The sequence below is a fragment of the Neofelis nebulosa genome, chromosome 12 (assembly GCF_028018385.1).
Source record: "Neofelis nebulosa isolate mNeoNeb1 chromosome 12, mNeoNeb1.pri, whole genome shotgun sequence".
Classification (NCBI taxonomy): domain Eukaryota; kingdom Metazoa; phylum Chordata; class Mammalia; order Carnivora; family Felidae; genus Neofelis; species Neofelis nebulosa.
In genome coordinates, this window is record NC_080793.1 from 67,670,157 (window position 1) to 67,695,871 (window position 25,715).

General features: G+C 42.2%; 1 long non-coding RNA gene across 2 annotated transcripts; it reads left to right on the forward strand.

The window, feature by feature from the left end:
• Positions 1-3,960: 3,960 nt before the first annotated feature.
• LOC131490895 (uncharacterized) lies at positions 3,961-25,715 on the forward strand. 2 transcript variants are annotated; one of them, XR_009251253.1, is made up of 4 exons: positions 3,961-4,049; positions 6,111-6,293; positions 15,417-15,605; positions 25,567-25,715. It is a non-coding gene; the product is annotated as an uncharacterized LOC131490895 (long non-coding RNA). The 2 variants fall into 2 exon arrangements; XR_009251252.1 differs by lacking the exon at positions 15,417-15,605.

The following is a 25,715-nucleotide window of genomic DNA, read 5'->3' on the forward strand; positions in this document are numbered from 1 at the left end:
TATTTATCTCATAAGAAGAACTCTGGGGGCGCCTGAGTGGCTCAGTCGGTTAAGAGTCCGACTTCAGCTCAGGTCACGATCTCGAGGTCCGTCAGTTCGAGCCCCGCATCAGGCTCTGGACTGATGGCTCAGAGCCTGGAGCCTGCTTCCCATTCTGTGTCCCCCTCTCTCTCTGCCCCTCCCCTGTTCATGCTCTGTCTCTCTCTGTCTCAAAAATAAACAAATGTAATAAAAAAAATTTTTTTTTAAAAAAAGAACTCTGGTGATATCAAAGATTTTAAAATAGGAAATGGGCTGCTGGCTTGGAGCCATCAAAGTCTTGGATCCAGGGTAAGAAATGGATTTCCTTCTGGTCTAAGGAATAAAGTCCCTTTGACTTTATTTTTCCATCCCATGCTGGCCTTTTGAGTGTATGTGCCTTGTTCTTATTTAGGTCATTGGAATATGTACTCTTTGAACCCATCCAAAAGGGCAGTTATGATTAAGGGGATTCGATCCAATAAATCAAATCTGCAAGGTTCCAAGCCAGGAAGGATTTGCTTCCCGTGGACTAGAAGGATACATTTTATTATTTCTCCATCTGTAAGTTGTTTCTCCGGATTCATAGGAGGCCCTAATCTACTACATAGCCACACTAGTTCATTACAGTGTAACGCTAGGTGATGGATGGAATTGGAAGGCTATAGACAGCAGAGGAAGGAAAGGCGGAAAGGGAAGAAGGAGCAGAAGCAGAAAGCCAAAAACTGCTTTAAAGAAAGGGAAAGAAGCAAATCAAGTGCAAGAGCGGGAGGGACCAGGGCAAGGGTAGATGTCCAAAGACACTCAGCTTGATTAGAAAGGAACTAATTATTTCTTTAAAAGACAATGTTGTAACAGATAGCTTGCACAATCTTTAGAATAATGTATCTAAGCAGAAAAAAAATTAGCAGCAGCTATGCTAAACATTAATAGTGATTAGCTCTGGGTTGCAATATGAGTGATTATCATTATTGCCATTTGCTTTTTTGCACTTTTCAGACCCCACCAAACGAGACCAAGTCAAAATCAGATCAAATGAACCTTCACAAACTCCTTTCTGGCTTTATTATTGACAGCTGGCAACATCACCGCCTCTCCAGAGAAACTGTTCCATGTAACGTCCAACTCACAGCCATGTCCATACCATAAATCAGAAAAGTTTGTTGAACACGTACTACACGCAACTTGTGTTAAGTTAAAAGCACTTCAGAAAGTGAGTTCAAATTTCTGATTCCTAAAATAAAGCTTTTTTTTTTTTTTTTAATTTTGCCAACAAGTGCTTATATCCCTTTGGTTCATTTCTGTTCTTTGGAAAGTAGAACATAGTATTAGTAATTGTAGGAAAACACATTTATGCACCCTGGAAAGTTAGTGTTGATGCTGGTCATTTTCCAAATAAACAACTGAACTGAACTTTTTTGAGATGAAAGAGTTATTGCAGTTAACTCCCAGAATTACTTGGTTCTGTCTGGATTCTTGTTTTAATTGATTTAAATACTGTGTGCTATCAAATTCCTGTTTCCCGAGTTCAAAGAGAAGTGGCTGATCCAGAGAGATGAATGTTAATGATAAGAAAAGGACAAATTCAATACTCCCAGACTATCCGAATAAAAACACAATATATTTTCATCCTCGGCCTACTAGTGAAGAATTTAATCTTTAATAACATAAAGCTTTTGGCTCAAGATTTCTAGACCACTGACAAAAGAAGATGGTTGTGAATGATTGATACTTGCAAAAATAATTTGTAACTCGTTATTTATTCTTAAATAATGAACTCATATTTATTTAAGGCCCAGTCACATGGATGATATTGCCACAAGATTTACTCGCTCATTTAAATGGACTTAAAACCTTTAGTTTTTGGCCTTTTCTTGCATTTTTGCAAGCTGGGAGAACCAGTTTCTTTTAGTTTGTTACCAGTATCAAAGAATGCATCCTAGAGCCTTTGGTGTTTATTGTGTATTTTTATAGGAGAGAAGATTGTTTTTAACTTGTTAAGAAATCGGTTGGTGTAGTTCATTCCGTTGCTTGTTGACTATCAATATAATACGGGTATGGCCCCAACCTGAAAGCAGACTGTTAGCAAGTGAGGGTTTTGGAGTTAGTCTCATCTACTCGGGCAAATCTCTTTCCTCTCTCTGAGCCTCATTTTATGCAACTGTAAAACGGGGACTAACAGGTCTACCTCATGAGGTTATTACATGACTTAAATGAGACAATGTAGCGAAAGCATTAAGCATTAAGACAAGTTATGATACGCATTTAATTTTCAAGGGGCTTACTGCTGTTTTGTTGTTAGCAAACATAGCTTATTCAAGACCAATCAGTCCCTCACTGTCCTTGTTGAAAACTTACCTAAATCCATTTCTAAACTGCCGCTCTGTCCCCAACCCCTCGTGTCTCTTTCATTTGCTCATTCAAATCTCTTAGTCTGGATGTCATTTCTCACATAATGACTCCTCTCTTGAATCTCTTGCAGCTCTTTCCTCCCTTTTAAACAGGCTTTTTCATGCAGCAACATGGATGGACCTAGAGAATATTATGCTAAGTGAAGTAAGTCAGAGAAAGACAAATGCCATATGATTTCACTTACATGTGAGATCACATGTAACAAGTGAACAAACAAACAAACAAACAAGCAAGCAAAGAAAAAGCAGAAATAGACCCATATATACAGAAAACAAACAACATCAGGTACTTTTTAATAAGTTGTGTTGAAAGGATAGAGAATCAATTCTGTGCAAAAAAAAAAAAAAAAAAAAAAGGAAGAAAGAAAGAAAAGAAAAGAAAGAAAAACAATGTATAACCTGATTCCAGTCATGAAGAAATAAATCCAAATTGCTTGACTTTTTCAAAAGTATCAAGGTCACTGGGGAGAAATGAAGACTAAAAAACTGCTCCAGATTAAGAGACAAGAAGCATGTCGAGAAAATGTTGCATGTGATTCTGAATGGGACCCTTGGTGAGATGTTTTTCTTTTATTTATTTATTTGCTCAAAATGACATTATTAGAATAACTGGTGATATTTGAATAAAGCTTATAGATTAGACAATAGCATTCATCAGCGTTAAGCTCCTGGGTTTGATCACTGCACTGTGATTTTGTAAAACAATGTCCCAGTTTATGCAGAGTAAAGAAGCATTATATCTGCAACTGGGTTGCATAGTTGATAAGGAAAATAATTAATACACATATTTACAGAGACTGATAAAGCAAACATGTAAAATGATGACAGTTGGGAAATCTCTGTGAAGCATATACGAGAGTTCTTTGTACTCTTCTCGCAACTGTTTCACAATAAAAAGTTTTGTTTGTTTTTTTTTAATTTTTTTTTCAACGTTTTTTATTTAGTTTTTGGGACAGAGAGAGACAGAGCATGAACGGGGAAGGGGCAGAGAGAGAGGGAGACACAGAATCGGAAACAGGCTCCAGGCTCCGAGCCATCAGCCCAGAGCCTGACGCGGGGCTCGAACTCACAGACCGCGAGATCGTGACCTGGCTGAAGTCGGACGCTTAACCGACTGCGCCACCCAGGCGCCCCACAATAAAAAGTTTTAAAAAATGGACTTTTTCTATGATGACAAACATGATTTGTAGTTTCCCACTTTGTACGTATTTGGGGGAAAAAGAACTAATCTGCTCCTATTAGGAAAAGTGACGTTTTAAACAATATGTGGCTTAAAAAAATGTTTTTAAAATAGAAACAGAAAGAACATTTTGCAAATGAATGTTTGAAAATATTTCTTGTTCTCATGCCTTTTAAAAAGCTTTATGAGTATACCCATACAAAGCTGCCGTGTCTCACCCTTGAAGAAAACCATGAAAATAAAATGATCTAACCCACTGAAAAGTCTTCCAAATGTGGCATTGCAGTAAAATTCTGTTCTACTGTTTGTGATGCAGATAATCTGCACTCTAGAACTACGTGGCTTAAAATAATTTAATACTATCTCTTACAGTTCTGGGTATAGACAGGCTTAACTGGATGGTTCTCACTTGGGGATGTCTCACACAACTGCAGTCACAGGTGAGTGGGGTTGAAGTCACCTGAAGATTTTCTCATTCACATGTCTGCTGTCTGGGCAAGCTTGGCTGGAAGTGTTGAGAGCTGGCCAAGCATCTCTTTCCTTTTCTACCTACACGAATGGCCTGGGTTTCCTCACAACCTGGCAATCTCTGGGTACTCTATCTTATGCAGTGGCTGGCTTTCCCCAGAAAGTCCAAAGTCTTCAATATGACCAAGTCTCAGAAGTCAGCCAGCGTCTGGGGCACCTGGGTGGCTCGACTTTGGCTCAGGTCACGATCTTGCAGTCCAGCCTGTGAGTTCGAGCTCCACGTCGGGCTCTGTGCTGACAGCTCAGACCCTGGAGCCTGCTTTGGATTCTGTGTCTCCCTCTCTCTCTCTCTCTGCTCTTCCCCTGCTCAGGCTCTGTCTGCCTCTCAAAAAAGTAAGTAAATAAATAAATAAATAATAAACAAACATTAAAACAAATTAAATCAAAAAAGAAATCAGGCAGCTTCATTTTAACAATACCCCATTGGCTAAAGCAGTCACACATTAGCCAAGATTCAAGGGAATGAAAGAACAGACTCTGTCTCTCAGTAGGGAAATGACTTGGCATTTGCTAGGAGGGAAGGAATTGATGGCGGCCACATTGGAGACAAGCTACCAACACGCACAGAAACGTGAAATGTTCTGATTACTTCCTAAGGAGAACATATTGACATACAGAGCAAATGGACATTTACCAGCCACACTTTAGGAAAAGACTATGATTAATTGGTGGATGGGATTTAAAAATTCATATCAGGATTTAGTCAGTATGGTCCAGCATGTACTTCTTCCCTCTGAGTCTTTGTGGGGTAACATTTTCAGCTGTGACAGCCAATAAACTGAACCTAAGTTTTGAATGACTGCATCATAAAGTATAGAGTCAAATATTTTTAAGAAGGGAGCATATTCCATCACATATTTTCATTAAAATATTACTATTAAGAATAGTTTTATTAAAAGAAAACGCTTTTGACTATTAATGTTATAAAATATTAACTGGTTTATATAATTTCTTTTAACTTCTATTTTTGTATATAGTTTAGGTACATAATATGTCCATACAGTTACACATTTGAGAGAGACAGCCTACTGTTTTGCTAAGGACATAGATTCTGGAGTGAGATGCCCAGATATGAATCCTGATTCCATGGTGTGACTTTGGACAAGTTACTTGACCTCTCTGTACCTCAGTTTTCTCAGCTCTAAATAGAAGCAATGATATTACCTATGTCATAGGTATAAGGACTGAGTTAATATAGGTCCAAGCATGTAATAGCTATAACTATTACTATTTAACAGTATTTTTTAAAATAAAACTCCAGTCCCTTTGTCAGAATGATTCCACATCTAGGTATGGCTATGGAGAAATACTCATGTGCTCAAAGAGCAGCTTTTGCAAGGATGTCCATGGAAGCATCATTTGTAATGGGGAAAAATGGAAACTGTATAAATGCATAGGGGAAGAGTTAACAGAGTGTGGGATACAGACACAATCGAATACTTCACAGTGGTTCCAAAGAGAAAGGCAAATTTACATGTACTGATGTGGCAACATCCCCAAGACATGAAGTTAAAAATCAAGTTATGGAACAGTTGGGTACGATATAATTCCATATATGTAAAAGACAATCATAAAATTAAACCATATGCCTCTAATGTAAATATTTGTGTTTATATATAAATATTTGTATGTCTATACATGCGTATAAAAAAGATCTAGAAGAATCTATGCCACACTGAGCTTACAGAGATGTGGGTGGAACAGGGTGGAATGGGTTGTTCCCCATTTTGTAAATGTTTTATAAGAATGTATCAGTATAATGATCATACAACTTAAGATAGATTTTAAAAAGAGTGTGAGAGTCACCTATCTAGATTGTGGCAGGGAAAGTGCATTGAACTTGATAATTAGTTATGTAATTGTGGTCAGAATGGGGAAAGTGACCGGTGGGTTTTTGGTGTTCTTTATTCTTAAAGACTACATTTCACCCATTAGTTTCAATATAGTAAGAATTTTTTTCTTCATTTTTAAAGTTAACAAGTGATGGCAAGAGATGTCTTGAGAACATTTATGTAGTCAAGACCACAAGAAGAACATCCAAGAACTTGCTCATTTTGTTCCTTTTAAGACCCATCATGGATAATAGTTTATGAACTAAAAAAAAAAAAAAAATTATTGATTAATCATGCCCATGGTGAGAGATTGCTTTTGCTACGGTAAGTATTCCATTCACTTCCTTGAGGAAAGAAAGAAAGTAGTATGGCAGATTATTAAATTCATATTGTATATTATTGCTAAGTGCGAATCACTTTTCAAAAGTCCTGAGTGTAATCTTGTCTTGATATATAACTTCACTACATGCCTTGAAGCCATTGGCAGGTCTCCAAAGAGACAAAGCAGAACTTCAAATGTTATTTCAGATCACTGAGGAAACAGGGGAAGTGAGATCGATCTTGCTTTAAATGACTGGAGTCGGGCTCCGCATGGGCTAGTCTTTTCTGCCTTATTTTGGGGGCTGTGCTTTGCCGATGAAGCGGTGTTGCCGGGATTCAAAAGCTGAGCTAAGCCAAGAGCTCAGTGGAACAAAGAGGGAAAGGGGTGCCCTCCTCCAACAGCTGTCTGCGTGTGTCAGCCCAGGTTACAGCCGGGAGCAGCTGTGCCCGGACCCACATGTGTCCCCGTGGGAAAGCCAGCTCAAAACTAACAGGAAGAAAAGTGACTCCTCTGATTTCAGAAAAGCAACTTAATCCCCTTATGGAAAGTGAGGGCCATTGCAGTTTTTGCTACAGGTTAGAGAGAGTCTAAGGCAAGACTCCATCCTCAAACTCTGCCCTTTAGGGGGCTGAACAGCTCTGATGAAAACCCAAACAAAACTCCTGAGCCAGGGAGGGAGGTCCTTCCACGTGGCAGGTGCCCAAGGGCCAGCTATGATGAGGTTTTGCTTTGGGTACCTGGAATGGGAAGGGAAGAGAACTTGCTTGCTCTGCCTGGTTTCCATATGAAACCATAAACACCGACCTGGAGAGCTGGGAGCTGGGTGAATAGTCATCACCAACCAGCTTATGGTATTTCCAAAAAGAAAGCCTTTTCAAAACCCACAAGGGAGCACCACGTGATGAGCTGAAAGCAGTGAGAGGCTGGAAGTGTAGAGGAGGCAATTTTCGAGGCTCCAGTGCCCCAGGCCATGGAGAAAAATATTTGTAAGCAAAATGCTTCCATCCTCCCCAGTGCCTGTGGTGATCCAGGGGCTCTGCTTCCCCGTAAGGATGATGGGAGGCATGTTGACTAACAGAGCCTGAGATGAAACAGCATCCCTGCTCATATTGAAGCCACCTTAATGGAAACGCTGAATAGGTTTACTGGGTCCAGACATAAGGGACCTCTATGATACAGCCCTGGGACTGGACATTAGGACTGTTTCTGGGTTTGTGCATGTGTGTGTGTGTTTAATTGTTTTTGGTTTAGTTTTTTTTTTTTTTTTCAGATAGGCAATGCATTCACATAGTTCAATAACCGGAACATATTAGTAGGCATCTAGTAAGACTGTTTTCCATCTTACCAGCTTCTGCTCCTCTCCATGGGCGGCCACTTCCTGTTTAACTATCCTTTCAGGTTCTCCTTATGCAAACACACACACATGAATATGGATTATTGCTCTCCTTTTGTTTACTTAATGGTAGTAAGTTATAGAGAGTTCTCATTCCTGCCCTCCCCCTTTTTCTTCTTATATTTTATAACCTCCCACTATATGGACCTATAAGGATTAGTTTAACCAGTAGCCTGTGGATGGACCTTAAATTATTTCTTAGTCTTCAGTGATTATGCAAAGAATGACATTGTCATTTCATGCATATACAAGTTTTCTGTATAATAGATTTCCACAAGTAGAATTACGGGGCCAAATGGCATGTGGGTTTTAGAGATGTGGCCAATATTCTAGATGCTCATAAGCCATCTATGACAATTTTCCACATTCTCACCAATAGAGTAAGTGTATTCACACCAAGCATGAATACACTTGGGAGCTATGCCACCTTGACAGGTGAAAATTAGTATCTCCTCATAGTTTTAATTTTTTTTAATGTTTATTTATTTTCGAGAGAGAAAGAGAGAGAGAGAGAGAATGAGTGGGAGGGGCAGAGGGAGATGGACACAGAATCTGAAGCAGGCTCCAGGTTCCGAGCTGTCAGCACAGAGCCCGATGCGGGGCTGGAACCCACTAACTGTGAGATTATGACCTGAGCCAAAGTCAGACACTCAACGGACTGAGCCACCCAGGCACCCTCATAGTTTTAATTTTTATTTTTCTCATTATGAGTGAGGTTGAACTCAAACATCTTTGTTTGAGTTATTTGTATTTCCTTTTCTGTAAACTGGTGTGTGCATAAAACCCTGTCCATATCTTTTGCTTATATTTGTGTTGGGTTGTCGGTCTTTTCTCATGAATTTTTGCTATTGAGTACATCCAGTGATTTTTTATTAGCTTTTCATTTTCATTCCAGTATAGTTCACATGCAGTGTTACATTAGTTTCGGATGCACTCTATAGTGATTCAACACTTTCATGTGCTCATCACAAGTGCACTCCTTCCGGTGTGCACTCCTTTCTGGTGCTCATCACAAGTGCACTCCTTAATCCCTATCACCTATTTTACCCCTTCCTGCATCCCACCTCCCCTCTGGTAACCATCAGTTTGTTCTCTATAAGCTTCTTGGTTTCTCTCTCTCTCTCTTTCCTTTGGTCATTGTTTTGTTTCTTTAATTCCACATATGAGTGAAATCATATGGTATTTGTCTTTCTTTGACTGACTTATTTTGCTTAGCATTATACTTTCTAGCTCCATCCACGGTGTTGTAAATCCATCCAGTGATTTAAAAAAAAATTGGTAACTACATTTTTCATTTGTAGAACTTTTCATTGTTTCTTCATTACATTTTCTATTTATTTGCTGTGACTTTCTATCTTTTCATTTGTTTCAAGCACTCATAATTACTTTAAAATTAAAACATTTGTATAGTAACTGCTTTAGAATTCTCATCAGATAAGTACAATATCTGCGGCATCTCAATACTGATATCTGTCAATTGCATTTTTTAATTTGAGATTTTTATGGTTCTCAGTGTGATGAGATTTTGGATTGTGTTCTAGACATTGTGAGGACTATGTGACTCTGATTCTTACTTAAATCTTTTATTTTAGCAGGCAGTCAACCAGTTTAGACTGAGAATGCATGTCTTGGTCCTCTTTGTGGGCTGTGGTTCAAATGTCAATGTCAAAACCTTGGCAGTACTGTTATGGCATGCCCCACTGTGCATTAAACCCAGACGCCAATCTCGAAACTAGGTGATGTTTCAGATCAGTATTCAGTTTTTCTATCCTTTCAAACCATTACTGAATAGTTCTTGTCTGTTTTATGCACAGGTCCCTGAGAGCTCTACCCGGGATTTCATAATCAGATTTAGAAGCTCACTCCCTTTAGTTCTCTTCTCCACATAATCCACCTCACTGTATTCTAGTTAGGGGGTGGGGGGAAGGATATCATTTCTTTGTTGCAGGAAGAGGGATGGCTAATTGGATTCTACCCACTGCTCTTACCTACAGCACCTGGTAAGAAGGGGAAGGGACAAAGCTTTTTTCTTTCTTTCTTTTTTTGGGGGCAGGGGCGTTTGACTACAGAAGGGAAATATGCAGATATGGTCAAAAGTTTTGCCCTGCAAAACACAAATATTGTATGTTTTGGTCCTTTGGCTATAGAAAGAAGACTTTTCCTGGGCTTTTAAAAATCTGTACCCATGATGCTTCTGGGTGGTCCTCTCCAGAGCTCAAGCTGCCATATATAAGAAGTGAAAAAAATTAACAAAACAAAACAAACAGACAAGCAAACAAAACCTAGGAACTCACTACTGGATGGGTCCTTGAGCCTGGCAGGCCCTTGCCAGTCTATCTTCTTTCCTGTAACTTCTGAGTCTTCTTTCAGTTGCTTTATGAATTTTGTCCTGGCTGTTTTGATACCATCGGCAGGAAGAATAAGGTGGGATGTCCTTATTCTAGCTAGTCTGGAGCCTAATCTAGAACCTTGTTCTATCTAGTTGTGGAGATCTACCCACCTTTGAAGAAACTATAGCCCAGAATCTACTCTTTACCTTTCCCACCTCACTGGTCCCTGAAAACCCCTGCAGCTCATTTCCCTGAATCTGAGTTATTCAGTTTGGATTCTAGTCAGGGACACTTTCTGATCCCATCTCTCTGTCCAGCAAGGACTGTGGGGGTCTCCTAACTCTAGCTCCACATGTCTTCTACCCGGGTGAGCTGAAGGCTTTCATGTCTGTGTAAACTAAACTCCCCCATAAACCATGGCTATTTAGGTAGTAACTCTTGGATCAGTCCCCATGTTTATCTCCTGAGGGCAAACATTAATGCTCAGAGCCAGCTGGTTAAGCCCATAAGAAGGAAATACTTGCATAACCACCTCATAATATGCAAAGTCCTCTCCCACTAAGTCTTCAAATTTCGCATTATTCCGTCTCTTCTAAAATTCTGCTCTGAAATTATGCTCCCATAAGGCTGCCATCCCAAGCCAGAGTCCCAGACACTTCTTTGCCTGCCAGTGCCCTAGGTCTCCCCCTACAGGACTTAATTATGTTCTCAGTCAAGGGTCTTTGCTTGAAGCCCTTTCTGTTTTTTCCCTATGTCTAGGTTCTTTTTCGTTTTAATTCATATCTCTTCCGTTTTAACAAACAAACAAACAAAACAGCATGTAAATAATGATAGCAACAGGAACGGCAATCGAACAAAAGCTTTTTTCACACTGCTATTCTCCTTTTCTTTCCAGTAAAATTTCTCTTTTTGTTTTTATTTATTTTATTTATTTTTGGATTCTAAATCATTTATTTGGAGGCCTGCTCCCCACCCCCGGGAGGTGCAGCTTAATCTTTTCTGTTCTAAATATAGACTGAACTTAATGAGTTGATTTCAAAAAGTACAGTTTGGAAGAGGGTAAAAAGTAATTTTATAGTGGAGTAACTTGGCAAACACACCTTGGCCAGATAATCGAGGTTAACATCAATAGCAATAAATCCTCTATTGCTATATACTTCCTTCTTATGACTGTATTTGCTGCATCCCAAAGGTTTTGGACCATTGTGTTTTCATTATCATTTGCTCCCATGTATTGTTTTTTAATTTATTCTTTAATTTCTTGGTTGAGCCATTAAATCTTTTTTTTTATTTAACTTTTAAAAAAAATTTACATCCAAATTAGTTAGCATATAGTGCAACAGTGATTTCAGAAGGAGATTCCTTAGTGCCTCTTCCCCATTTAGCCCATACCACCCCCACACCCCCTCCTGTAACTCTCTGTTTGTTCTCCATATTTATGAGTCTTTTATGTTTTGTCCCCCTCCCTGTTTTTATATTATTTTTGTTTCCCTTCCCTTATGTTCATCTGTTTTGTCTCTTAAAGTCCTCATGTGAGTGAAGTCATATGGTATTTGTCTTTCTCTGACTGACTAATTTCTCTTAGCATAATACCCTCCAGTTCCATTCACGTGGTTGTAAATGGCAAGACTTCATTCTTTTTGATTGCTGAGTAATACTCCATTGTGTGTGTGTGTGTGTGTGTGTGTGTGTGTGTGTGTATCACATCTTCTTTATCCATTCATCCATCGATGGACATTTGGGCTCTTTCCACCACTATTGTTGATGGTGCTACTATAAACATTGGGGTGCATGTGTCCCTTTGAAGCAGCACACCTGTATCCCTTGGATAAATACCTAGTAGTGCAATTGCTGGGCTGTAGGGTAGTTCTATTTGTAGTTTTTTGAGGAAACTCCATACTGTTTTCCAGAGTGGCTGCACCAGCTTGCATTGCCACCAACAATGCAAAAGAGATCCTCTTTCTCCGCATCCTTGCCAACATCTGTTGTTGCCTGAGTTGTTAATGTTAGCCATTCTGACAGGTGTAAGGTGGTATCTCATTGTGGTTTTGATTTGTATTTCCTTGATGATGACTGATGTTGAGCATTTTTTCATGTGTCGGTTGGCCACCTGGATGTCTTCTTTGGAGAAGTGTCTATTCATGTCTTTTGCCCATTTCTTCACTGGATTATTTGTTTTTTGGGTGTTGAGTTTGATAAGTTCTTCATACATTTTGGGATACTAACCCTTTATCTGATACATCGTTTGCAAATATCTTCTCCCATTCTGTTGGTTGCCTTTTAGTTTTGCTGATTGCTTCCTTTGCTGTGCAGAAGCTTTTTATTTTGGTGAGGTCCCAGTAGTTCATTTTTGCTTAAGTTTCTCTTTTTAGAAAGTAGTTTATTCATTAAAAATTACTTTTATTTATTTTCCAGTTTTATTAAGTTATTATTGTCTTACATTACTGCATAAGTTTTAAGGTACATAGCACAACAGTTTGACATACATATGTTATGAAATGGTCACCACTATAGGCTTAGTTGACATCCATCATCTCATATAGATACAATAAAAAGAAAAAGCAAAGAAAAGAAAGAAAAAATGTTTTTCTTGTAATGAGAACTCTTAGGATTTACTCCCTTAACAACTTCCCTGTATATTGATAACTGTTGTTAATTACAGTCATCACACTGTGCATTTACATCCCTAGTACTTATTTGTTTTGTAACTGGAAGTTTGGACGTTGTGACCACCTTCCTCCGCTACCCCCTGCCTATACCTGCCTCTGGTAGCCACGAATCAGATCCCTTTCTATATAAGCTTGTTTTGTGTGTGTGTGTGCTTTAGATTCCACACATAAGTGAGATCATACAGTATTTGTCTTTCCCTGACTTATTTCACTTAGTATAATGCCCTCAAGGTCCACCCATGTTGTTGCAAATGGCAGGACTTCTTTGTTTCTTTATGTCTTGCCAAATATCTTAAAAGAACAATCTGTGTATTTTCATATCCCACTTCCCAGCTTTGCTAAACTCTTATTACACCATTAAAAATTCCCCCATCAAGGTCCTCAGCAACCTGAATATTGCCAATTCCAGTAAGAACATCCTACCCTCCCACCTCCACCCTGGCTCTTTCTCAAAACTCTCAATTCTTGTGCTTCTGTGACCCTCCTGTCTTCTTCCCAACTCTCTAACAGTTCTTGGTCTCCTTCATGGATATCTCAGCAACCCATCCCTTCAACACAAATTATGATAATAATAATATCAATAGTAGAAACCATCTGCCATTTTTAGCGAGCTCTTATGCCAAGTTCTAGGCCAGGTATTTGGAATGCATTATTACATTAAATATCATATTAAAAACCCACAGCAAAATCCATTGTGGAAATGTGGTCACTGAGAAATGTCCAGCTATTTGCCCAAGTTCATGCAAACTATTCCATGACAGAGAATGAAAGTGTAAGTTTTCTCAAGCTGTGCATTCTTGGCCAATTTCTCAGTTCACTTCAAATCCTCTCCTTGAATTATTTTGTTCACTCTCATAGTCTTTAATGAGTGACATCTATGAGGAGTTTTTCCCCACTGGGTTTCCAACTCCCAGCCAAGCTTCCTCCTGAACCTGCCAATCTGGGTGACACTAAGAACCTCTAATTCACCCTGTGTCTATCCAGCCTCATCATATTCCTCTCTCCATCACACATGATTGTCCTTCAGTGTTCTAGGTCTTTGGAACCAAGAAAGCCAGCTTCCACCCACTGTGCAAGAGACACAGAGCACTTTTGACTCTTCCTCTCTTCTTTATTCATCATTTTTTGTGAAGTCTATTAAGTCTGCTTCCTGTTTCTAGAAAATTGCTTTTATTCTTTGCCTTAACTGGTACTCTCAGGCTGTCATCTTTCCTTCTGATTATGTCAATGGGTTCCTACCAGTTCTCCCTATTTCCATTCGATCTCTTTTAAGTCAATAGGCTATCCTCCAAGAGGTTTCCCCCCCTAAAATATAAAAATGACAATTCTGGTTATCTGTTGCTATGTAAAAAATAAGAAACCTTAGAAATCAAAAACAAAATTCATTATCTCTCAAATCCTGCAGTTCTCATCTGGGGTGTCTCATGAAGCTGTATTTAGATGGTACCTGGGACTGAAGTCCTCTATGTGCTTAACTTGGCTAGCCAGGTCATTCATGATGGCAAACCACGTGATGGTGTTTGGCTGGGAGCTCAGCTAGGGTGATTGAGTGGAGAACCTCTATGTGGCATTTCCCTATGCTTTGAGCTTCTGACAGCACGGGTTTGCTTCCAGGAAGAGGTGTCTTATCCCAAGAGTGAATGTTCCAAGAGTCTAGGCAGAAGCTGTAAGACTCCTTAAGACTCTCACTTGGAATGTTGATTCTGTTACCTTCTTTTAGTCAAGCAGTTGCTTAGGCCAGCCCAAGATTCATGGGAGGGAATCAGACCCTATCTCTTAATATGATGAGCACCACACATGTGCAAAGGAAGACCATTGTGGTGGCTATTGTGAAGATCATTTACTTCAGCAATCGTATCATTTTTATGTGTTTAACTCTTTCATTCCTCCCCAGTTCTAGAAGATGAAGTGCAAACTCCCTGGAGTAGCATGTATAGACTTTCCTAGGCTTGCAACACCTTTTCCTTCTATTCCCAGCCTCCCACAATGATTGCTTGTAAATCTCCCCATCTCACCTCTACCATAAACCTTAATGGCTATTCTCTCCCCATCCACCTTAAAATTTCTACTTATATTTCTTCACTTAGGCAACTCCTACTTCACCCTGTAAGACTACTGAGATAACACATCCTCCGGAAGTTTGCCCAGGTGGCCACTGCTGTGCACAGTCTGGGTGCACTCCCTTATCATAATAGTTGTTATAATACCTGTATTGATATTACCTGTTCTGTTTCTCTTTCTCCTCATCCTCCCAGATGATTAGCCTCTCAAAGATGGGAACCAGGTTCCATTCACCATTGCACCTTTGATGCACAGTGCCTGTGCAAAGGAGGTGCTCTAGGTGTCTGTTGACATGACGGCGTGCTCACTATGGGGCGGAGCTGAATTTTCTCCATTGTCTGTGATTCCGTCGTTCTACACGGAACACTGAACCTCCTTTTATGCAAGAAAACAGGGCACAGGGAGTGTGTGTGCATGGTGGCTTTGTAATGTGTCGACTTGCCTAGACTGACCCGTATTTCCCAGAATTCCTTCCCCTGTTTGTTTTGGGTTAGGGTAGGCCCCAAGAGAGACACTGTGGGAGATGTGGAGGGAGGAACTGAAGGAGCAGCCATGATGTAGCTCATATGTTGTTGCTCTCTGCTGGCTCATCTTGTTGGTGTGGGGTGGCAGCCAGTTCTGCAGCTGCTTCTCCTTCTCTTGCATTCTCCTTTGGCTTCTCTGACCGGTCAGCTCCGTGATGAAGGGCACCAGCTTATCCTACAGGACATCAACACCGGCAAAGTCAGAGGCAGCAAGAATTGACGTGGGGTTCTGTCTGTCCTTATGGGTTCCAGCTCATGCTCGCGGGTCCTGGCTTATCCTTGCTTTTCCACTGCCTGCTCTGTGGACAAAAGCGATCATCTCCCACAATCCTCTAAGGTAAAAGTCGTGTAACAAAGATATCTGTCTATACCCATACCGATACCTCTGCATATGTGTGTACGTAAGCACATACACATATGTATTACCTCCTGGTGATTATGCTTATCTGATCAAGCCATGACTGATATGGGTGGAAGAGTTTATTGGGCCACAGTTGAGACCCATCAGAAACAACGGCAAGCCATCTGGCTTTGCTAACAGCCACTGATAATAGCCACTGCTATAATAGTAATAATACAACCCATAATTTGAAGTGTAAAGATACAGCACAGTGCAAAGATAACAAGTACATTTTGAGACCATCCCTAGTCATCTATGGGTTAAACAAGCGAGAATAATTTAAAAGCCAGAAATATGAGTAAGATACAGTCGAAGATTCAAAGGATATAGTCTGCTTGTGCTGCTAATTTAAACTCAGAATTACAGAACCCCTTCATTCCTTTTGCTCTTCTAAGAAATCCTCCTTTGGCCTTACAGTTTTAAATTCCTCCTGCTTTAAAAATTGAATCAACCCATGTATTTAAAACTGCTTTATAAATGATTAACCTTGTATTTGGCTCTTCTTTCCATTTTAAGTTTTTAGGGAGTCATTTAAGAATGCGGCCTTTCAGAGTCCATTTAAATATCGATCCTTCTGGAAGGCTTCCGTGACCTACCAAAAGGAGGAAATAAACACATGTCTCCCAAGCCCCACTGGCTGTCAGGGGCGAGGTTTGCAGGAATATGCAAACCAGAGAGTGAGAGAAAGTCTTGGAATGATTTGACTTCTCTATTATTTTTGCCTTTTGGGACATTTGATTTTTCTAAGTTCTCTTTGTTTATGAATTGAAAATGCTTTTGTTTATTAAGCTAATTAAATTATTTTAAGAACATAAACAATGCAAGATAAGGGACTCAAACATTGTGAGCCTCTCTGTCTCTCTCTGTGCTAACAAACGGTCCGTGTCATAATAAAACAAGTCTATTTCTAAATAAGGCAAAAACGACTGGGTCTTGTCTGGTGAAGCAAGACACCAAACCACTGTGTCGGCTGCCCCTGATGCATCCTGGGAACTTCATGAAACCCAGTATTATGTAGCAGAGCCCAAAGGTCACTTCCCAGACCACAAAACACAATGCTCTTGATATTTGCTTATCGCCCCTCGGTGAGTGGAGAAGGCTCTAGATTGTGAGAAGTTGATGCAAGGTCTTCCCCACGTCTTCCTGAGACTGTGATAATCTGAATTTGTTCCTGTTCTTACCTCTTAAGCCCATACACAACCTTAAGAGAACTACATAGTTTAAATTCCCACCTGCCATATAGGAGGCATTAAACATTAACTTTATTCTATAGAATAGAGAGACAATTTGCAATTTTTATTTATTTTTTGGGGTGAGAGAGAGAGAGAGCACAAGAGGGGGAGGGGAAGAGAGAGAGGGAGACAGAGGATCCCAAGTGGGCTTTGCCTTACAGCAGAGAGCCCTATGTGGGGGCTCAAACTCGAGAACTGAAATCATGACCTGAGCCAAAGTCAGATGCTTACTGAGCCACCCAGACGCCTCTGCAACATTTTTTTTAAATGAAAGTTTAGTTCAAAAATAATCTTTTTTATTTTTTTAAATTTTTTAATGTTTTTTTTTTAATTATTATTTATTTTTGAAGGAGAGAGAGAGAGACAGAGCATGAGCAGGGGAGGAGCAGAGAGAGGGGGAGACACAGAACCCAAAGCAGGCTCCAAGCTCTAAGCTGTCAGCACAGAGCCTGATGTGGGGCTTGAACTCATGAACTGTGAGATCATGACCTGAGCCGAAGTCGGACGCTTAACCGGCTGAGCCACCCAGGTGCCCCAAATTCAAAAATAATCGTACACAATATACCAATTTGTGAGATAAAGCAAAGACAGCCACTGCCACTCCTACTCTTCTTTCTTTCCTCTTGAGAGAGCTCCTTAGGAGTCCTCAGAAGAGTGTCTTGAAGACAAAAGACACGATGAAAATTCTGGCATTTCCAAATGCTAGTTTCTGAAAAACCCAATGTGATATTCTTCAGGCCCAAGAAGATGGGGGACTGTATGTATCTTAGGCAGAGAGAGAAAATGTACATTCTTCTTGGTACATCTTGCAAGGTGTGCATCACTGCTGGGCACTGCACGTAACTGGCAGGTGCTGAACCTGATTCCTTACAGATTCTGAACCCCACCTAGCTCCAGTGGCATTTCCAAGGAACCTAAAGGGTGCAGATCTCCAAGGACAGGGTTCAGGGGCCTGAGATATGCACTCCCCAGTCTCTTTCTTGCTTGCATCTGCCTGCCTTCCCTTACACAAGCCTCCTTCACATTTTTTGTTTACCTAGAATGCTGGAGCACAATAGAAGCTGAGGAAATTAACATTTTCAGGGCTCTGAAAAGAATTAGCATTTGAGTTGCTACCTGGGGCAAGTAACATTCTTCCCCCAGAAAGAAAGCTGGTAAGGGTTAGAATATATTCTCCCACTTCAAGAAACTCCTGGTGTCATTGGAAAGATAGCCTGTGCTGTCCTGTGCTGTGGATTTGTCTGGAGGGCTATTGCAGAGCTGTTTGGTGCAAGAGTAGGGTTCTAACCGTGCCTGGGGTCATTGATCATGTGAGCACGTGGTCATGATGCACAAGACATGGCCTAGTCTGTTCCTAAGTGTTTAAATGTTTATTTATTTTTGAGAGAGAGAGAGAGAGAGGGAGAGCAGGAGAGGGGTAGAGAGAGAGAGAGAGAGGAAGACACAGAATCCGAAGCAGGTTTCAGGCTCCGAGCTGTCAGCACAGAGCGCGATGCGGGGCTCGACCCATGAACTGTGAGATCATGACCTGAGCCGAAGTCAGACACTTAACTGACTGAGCCACCCAGGTGCCCCTAGTCTGTTCCTGTTTGAACAAATTTCAGGAATCCAAGGAAACATCTGTGTCACAGTCTCAAAGATGAAATTCAGAGATGAAGGACCACACTCTTCTGCTGTTAAAGGGGGCTGGCCCAGATTACGGGAAGAAACGTCTCCGTAGGTGGCGTCCCCTCTTACGCGAAGTCCACTTGTTGCCCTTTGGGGACCCCCGTTATTGTGTCAGTCAGGGGGGCGAGAGGACATGAGCCTTACTATGTCTGAGCACAGAGCCTAATTTATGAAGACGCAGCATCATCCTTGGCCTCTGGCTCTCATTCTTGAGTGTCATCGGGGTTCACTGCAGGGTATCGTAAAGGAAAACCTCCACAAGTGGACATGGTCTTTGGTGAGTTTTAGCTGGAGCCACAGGACTGGCATTCGAGATGATAGCTAGGGGCCCACCCGTTTAGGTGACACTGTTATGTGAACACCCAGATTATAGCCCACGTACAGCGACAAAGCGGACCTGTGGCCCGTACAGTGGAGCGCTGTGTTTATAAAGACTATTAACAAAATTTCAAACCTCAGTGATTATACGTATTATGAGGTGTTCGGTGCTTATTGCTTTGCGTCTACCTCAAAACTGTGTCTATTATGGCTCCTCAATTCATCAGGAACCTTTCTTTGGGACACACATGGCACCCTTTCCACTATTTTTGTTTGTTTGTTTGTTTGATTTTTTTATTTTTTTGTGTTTTTTTTTTCTTTCCACTATTTTTTAAAAACAGTTTAGGTGGGCGCTCATTTACGAAGATCCTTCAGATAAGAAAGAGCAGAGACCCCGGAAAGGCATGTGTGGACACTTTCCAGTGCTGTCTCCCACGCGCATCATAGCCAGCATGCAGAATTTTCTATTTTCTTCTTTTTTGATGTGGCCTGAGCAAGCCCTCCAACCTGTCTCCTGTCCCTACCCTTGGGTGTGAAGAGTGGCGCCCTCCCAGGAGGAGGGAAGGAGGGGAGATCGTGACTCCCTGTCACTAGGACCTTTTCCAGCTCTACTCACCGGCCCAGTATTGGGTTCCTAAGCACCATCTTCAGCTCGCCTCTCCCCTCCTCACTTCTCCCTTCCCCTCCCCTCCTCCCTCCAGCGTCAGACTCAGCTGCCCAGTTGGATGGCAAAGGATGGTTTCAGTGTGGTTCTTCTCAAAAATCTTTCTTCTGTCTTTTCGGCTGGGTGGAGGGGTTACAGATTTCCAGATTCGGGAAGAGGGAAGGGAATGCTGCCCGTGGCAGGGCTGAGGCCCACAGAGAAGGGGGTGGAAACCCCCTCCTCGTTCTCAATGCCCCTCTTGATAACAACCCTTAGTTTCCAAAGAACCCAGGGCAGAGACCAAGAGCCAGAGGTGCTGAATGTGTAGGAGATGGTGGGCAGCTGTGGTTGGCCGGAAGCAGAGCTCCTGGGGAGGGGAGGGAAGCAACACCAGAGGAGGAGAGGTGGGTGGGGGCCCCAGAAAGCATCTCCAGGGATTTCTGTCAGCAGTTAACCCTGAATCCCTAACCCCCAGTCCCTGGGAACCCCCCATCTGTGCTGCTCAGTCTTCCTGGTGACTGTTCTGCTCCCTTCTCGGTGTTGACCCCTGCCTTCCATTCCCCCCCCCCCCCCTCCATGAAGACAGTCTCTCCCCACGACAGAGGGCTCTTTGCTGCTCCTCACAGCCTCTCTGGTCCCAGGGAGAGGCAGCGGGGCATCCGGCAGAGCCAGACCCTGCTTATAACATCAGGAGAAGGGCAGGGTGAGGGTCTGGGTTGAAAGCTGACCCCAAACCACCACATGCATCCGACTCCCCGAGCCCCATAAAAGGGGAGACCATTTAGACGTGCGAATGCACTCCTTCAATTCCTAAGCCCTCCCAGGACCCTCAGCTGCCACCTGCTTGTGTCAGAGGCCTCGTGCTCCCCCCGGGGCACACAGGCTCGCATCTGCTGGGCACTAATGGAGAAATGTTGCTGCCTGGCGTGCTGGGCTGGGAGGAAGAGCTCGTGAAACAGATTGTAAAGCCCTGGGCCATGACTCGCTCTCCTCTGACTTGGCACTTACGTAGCTTTTTCCACTGGTGCAGACGGAGCCCGAGGCCAGGCCTCCTTCCTCAGATGGACGCCTGGCCCCAACCACGCCGGGGACTCGCTAGTCCTCTGCCCTTCGTTGTTTCAACTCTGCCCCCAGTACCTCCCCTCCGCCCCGCCCTCCCCCAGTGGGTTTATGGAGTGGAGCTGAGCTTGACACCGAGGTGGCAGGTTGCAGGCCATCCCCTGTTACACATTCCAAGTGTGAAATGGCTTGAATCTGTGGGCCTGGCCCCGGGAACCCGAACCCGAGAGGCCCAGGGGCACCGATGCTGGTTCCCAGACAACGGCCTGTGGGTCACAGGGTGTGAATCTGCTGGTCCCGTTGCCTGCCCCGCCCACATCAGGCTTCCCTGGCTGCTGCCGGAGGCTTCTTGCCGCGCCCTCCCCCCCCCCCCCCCCCCAGGCAGTGCTTGAGTTGCAGGAGCGCACGTTTCCGGCCTGGGGGGATGGGCCGCCGGCCAGCCTGTTCCAGGCCTCCGGGCGGCTACAGCCACAGCTGTTATGACTTCATGACTCTCAAATGGCAGAGGGACCGGGAACAGGGCCGGATTGTATTCGCAGGGTGCAAGTGGCAAGGGGTGGAAGCGGCTGCGCGGTTTTGAAAATCACTCCTATCTCCAGCAGAAACTCCCTAGTGCCTCTGCCCCTTCCTGCAAAAGCCCCTGTAGTGGGAAGCATCGGTGGGGCCCTCCTCAGCAGGGGTATTGTGGAGGGAATGTTCAACGCCAGACCACCTTTAGGCGGGTTGCAGATTTTGGGGGAAATGATGAACATTTCATTTAAATCTGCAAAAGGGGCCAAGTTAGCATTTGAGCTGGTTGGGGTCTAGCGGTGAGAGTTTCTCCATCAGCTTTTCTGCCCCCCCCCCGCCCAGGGGGGAGGGTCGAGTCCTCTGGGAAATGTGGCCTCCAGACCTCCCGCCAAGACCCTTCCACACCAAGGTCCAGGTCATGTGAGAACCAAGACTCAGGCACCATGTCATTGGATTGTCAAACTTCCTGACATTTCATTGTGGACACAAGGGTCTTGGCCATGGCTGGGTGGGAGGGACACGTGCACACACAATGTCAGACACGATTATGTTCATCTCAGTGTTGTTCGTAATGATAAAAATTGGAATAACCTAAATGTCTATCAACAGGGGAGCGGGTAAATAAAATGTGGTGTATTTATATGATGAAATTGGATGCAGCAGTTAAAACAAATAACCGGCTTGGGCTAGAGCTCGAAAAAAGAAACAAATGAGTAAGTTGCAGATTGATAACTACAGGATGAAGCCATTTCTGTAAAGAGAGAGAGAGATGAAAAAAAGAAAAATCCTCACGAAACACAAGGCCATGTTATGTTGTCCATTCTGTCCTGCATACCTGCATATATATATATATATATATGTATAGATCCACATTTATATTTATGTTTGTTCATGGATATGTACTTGTCTATGTACATGGTCTAGAAGCCTAAACCCCAAACCCCACCCTAACTATGGGAGGGACTAAAATTGGAGAAGGTGGCCAAAAGTTCGTTTTGAGTAAACATTCTAATGTTTAAGGGGAGAATGACTTCACTTATTTCTTCTGCAATTAAAAATTCATTATAAAATAGAAGAAAATGAGGTGTTAGTGGTTTACAAACTTCATCCGTCCAGATTTAACAGATGTGGGACTTTGAGTGTTTGCCGAGTTGTGGATAGTCAGTGGTTTCAGTTCCCTTTTTTTTTTCTTTTCCTCTGCTGAGATGACCAAATTGACAGGATGTAAAAGGTGAGTGTGAGTGCGTGTTCATAAATCAACAGGTGACTGTGTTGGGTAACACTCAAGAAGATCCTTTTCTAAGTACTTCGTCTGTCATACTGCAGCCTTGCTGAGCCACAGGGCCATCATCCTGTCCCGCCAAATATGGGGGTGCAACACTCATTGCTGTCGTTGACCCATCTAGAAAGGTCTGGGGCCAGGAGGGCAGGTGTGATCTATTACATGGAGTCCTCACATCTCCCGTTGTTCCTCGCACTTGAAAATGTTGCAAGTAGATGTAAGTCAGCAGTGCAAATAGCATGTTGGAAATTCACTTTGTTTGGCAGTTCAGCAAATACTATAGCATAAAATTTCTGTAAGCCTATACGTGGTGATTATTATGCTCACAGAGATTTTCAAATACAAGGTGTAATTTTGCGTGCGTGTTTGTGAGTGAATTAATAATATAGAATTTTAAAGATAATAAAAGGAAAACACCTTTTTTTTTGTGGGTAACATTGAAAATCAGAAAATATAGTTGTTTTCAAAAATAATCTTTTCCCTAGTTATAATGATTGTGTTCTTATTGGAGAAAATTTAGCAGTTCAGGAAAAGAATAAATAACAGAATCAAAAGCAGACAAAAATGAAGCAGAGGCTAACCCTTCATGACTTGATTATGGATATTATCTTCTAGGCTTTACTGTTATTAATATAACAGAATCGCCATACTACTGGTCACATTGTTTTCCAGCCCATTTTTATACTGCTTTGATTAATATTTGAAAGTCCATCATCCCCCAAATTTCCCTACGCATTTCTAGTCAATTTTCTACCCACCCCAGGCCTTGGTGTCCACGGATCTAACCTCTATCACTATACTTTGGCCTTTTTCGGAATGTCAGAAAAATGGGATTGTATAGCCTATGGCCTTTTGTGACTAGCTTCCTTCACTCATCATAATGCTTTTGAGATTTGTCTATTTTTTGGCGTGTATCAGAAGGTGATTTATTTTTGTTGCTAAATACAATTTCGTTATATGGGTATATCACAATTTACAATTCACTGGTCACTTTTGAGATTTGCTGAGCTTTTTTTCTAAAATTTTTTTTAACGTTTTATTTATTTTTGAGACAGGGAGAGACAGAGCATGAACAGGGGAAGGTCAGAGAGAGGGAGACACAGAATCCGAAACAGGCTGCAGGCTCTGAGCTGTCAGCACAGAGCCTGACACGGGGCTCGAACTCACGGACTGCGAGATCATGCCCTGAGCCGAAGTCGGCCGCTTAACTGACTGAGCCACCCAGGAGCCCCTGGGATTTGCTGAGCTTTTGGAATCTGTGGGTTGAGGTCTTTTCATCCCTTCTGGGATATTCTTAGAGATCATTTTTCCCCCCAAATATTGCTTCTGCCCCAATCCCAGTCTCTCCTCTTTTTCTGGGACTCATAGTACAGCTTTGCCACAGCACTTGATTGGGTTCCCACATCTCTTATGATCTGCTCTGTTCTTTCCATTCTTTTTCTCTCTGTGTCATTTTGGATCTTCTCTACTAATTTCAGCTACATTCTGTCTTTTCAGGTTCTTGAGTAATCATGATGCTATTGCCATAAGGCTTGTGCAAATAGAACCCAAAAATGTACTCCTGCCCTTCCTTTGTATAGTTACCTCTAGTCGTCTTCTAGACCTCATTCCCTTAGGAATACTTTCTCTGATCTCCAAGATGAGGCCAGAGTCCCTGGCCACTCAAGCCACCACACACCTTTCCTTCTGAGTACTGGCCAAACTTGCCATTTTGTTGACACTTTACTTAACTGCAGAATTGTTTGTCTACCTCCTCGTCTAGACCATGAGCTCCACAGGGCAGGGCCTATGGAGACAGCTCCCTTCTGTTTATTATTGTCTCCCTATCCATAGCCTGGTGACTGAAATAGTGGAGGATCTTAATATTTTTTAAATCTATGTGGAATGAGTCCCTCTCTAGCTACTTGGGGCCTGTCTCCTGAGACTGTTCCGGTTACCTCATCATAGCTCAGAGTATGTCATCTTGCCCGCACCCCAAACCATTTCCTAGGTACTGACTCAGTTGACTTCAGAGGTGGAAGATCCAAACACTTACAGAAGCTGCTAGCTCTGGCCAAATGTCGTCGTGCCAAGTGGTGCTCAGAATTACCAGAGATCTTGATATTCCAAGAGAATTTGGAAATCTGAATTTTGATTTCAACTATTCTTATTTTTAAATGACAGCAACGAATGCCTGTTTAAAACGCAATGTGGATGAACGTTGTGTAAGCCAAGCAAAACACAACCGTAAAGTGTTTTTGTTTGATACACGGACAGCCAGTTTGTGACTTCTACTCAACTAATAGGACATCCATGTAAGACTGAGGGGAAAACCATGGAGGATAGGGATGGTGCTACTTAAATTTATGTTAACCCTTCTTTCTCAGGGACGTCGCAGTGTTAGCAAATTTGGCTTGCCAGTGCATAGCTCTGACCAAATCCCTCTACTGTTTCAAACCTCCGGTGGTCCCTTAACCAATGTTTTCACCAAAGCCTGGCAAGTTTACATGTCAACTTCCTTTTTCTGCTTTCTCTCTAAAATAATACAGAATTGTTGAATATAAACTTCCTATTTTAGGGAGCAGTGTGCTAATTATTTTTATTCATTTTTCAGGATCATATAGAAATAAGCATCACACCCACACATTTACATACACACTCATATGCAAATGGAAAGTGCAGTCACACCCGTATTTGGCTCACACATTTTCCAGATTCACCTCGTTTTGAAGTTTGCTAATTTTACGACTGGGCAGCAGACTATTCTTCTTTTCCTCATTCCTTAGGGAGCCACTTGCAGTATGTGAAAGTGGTCAGCACTCTTCAGTCAGTCACAAGCCCCCCAAGACCAATGGGTGCTTGATTGGAACTACTCTTTAAAAAAAAAAAAAATGTGTATTTATAAAAGAAAAACCTAAATAAATGCAAAGATGTATCCTGCAAAAAATAAATAAATAAATAAATGTTTATTTATTTTGAGGGGGGAGGGGCAGAGAGAGAGGGAGAGAGAGAATCCCAAGCAGGTTCTGTACGATCAGTGCAGAGCGCAATGTGGGGCTCGATCTAATGAACTGTGAGACCATGACCTGAGCAAGAATCAAGAGTGGGGTGCCCCTGAGCCGCCCAGGCACCCCGGGACTACTTTTTATAACATCTATTTGTATGTGTGAGACTGGTGGTAATTTCTGGGTATCCATATGTTTGCAGCTAAAGCCTCCTAAAATGTCTGCAGAGGAAGGTGAAATTTACGTTGCAGAATGAGCTCATTTGCAGTCACCTGGCAAGAAATTGACAGAGGTGGGAAACTGGATAGAAGAAAAGATACTGCTATTCTCCTTAAGAAGTTCCATGCTTCT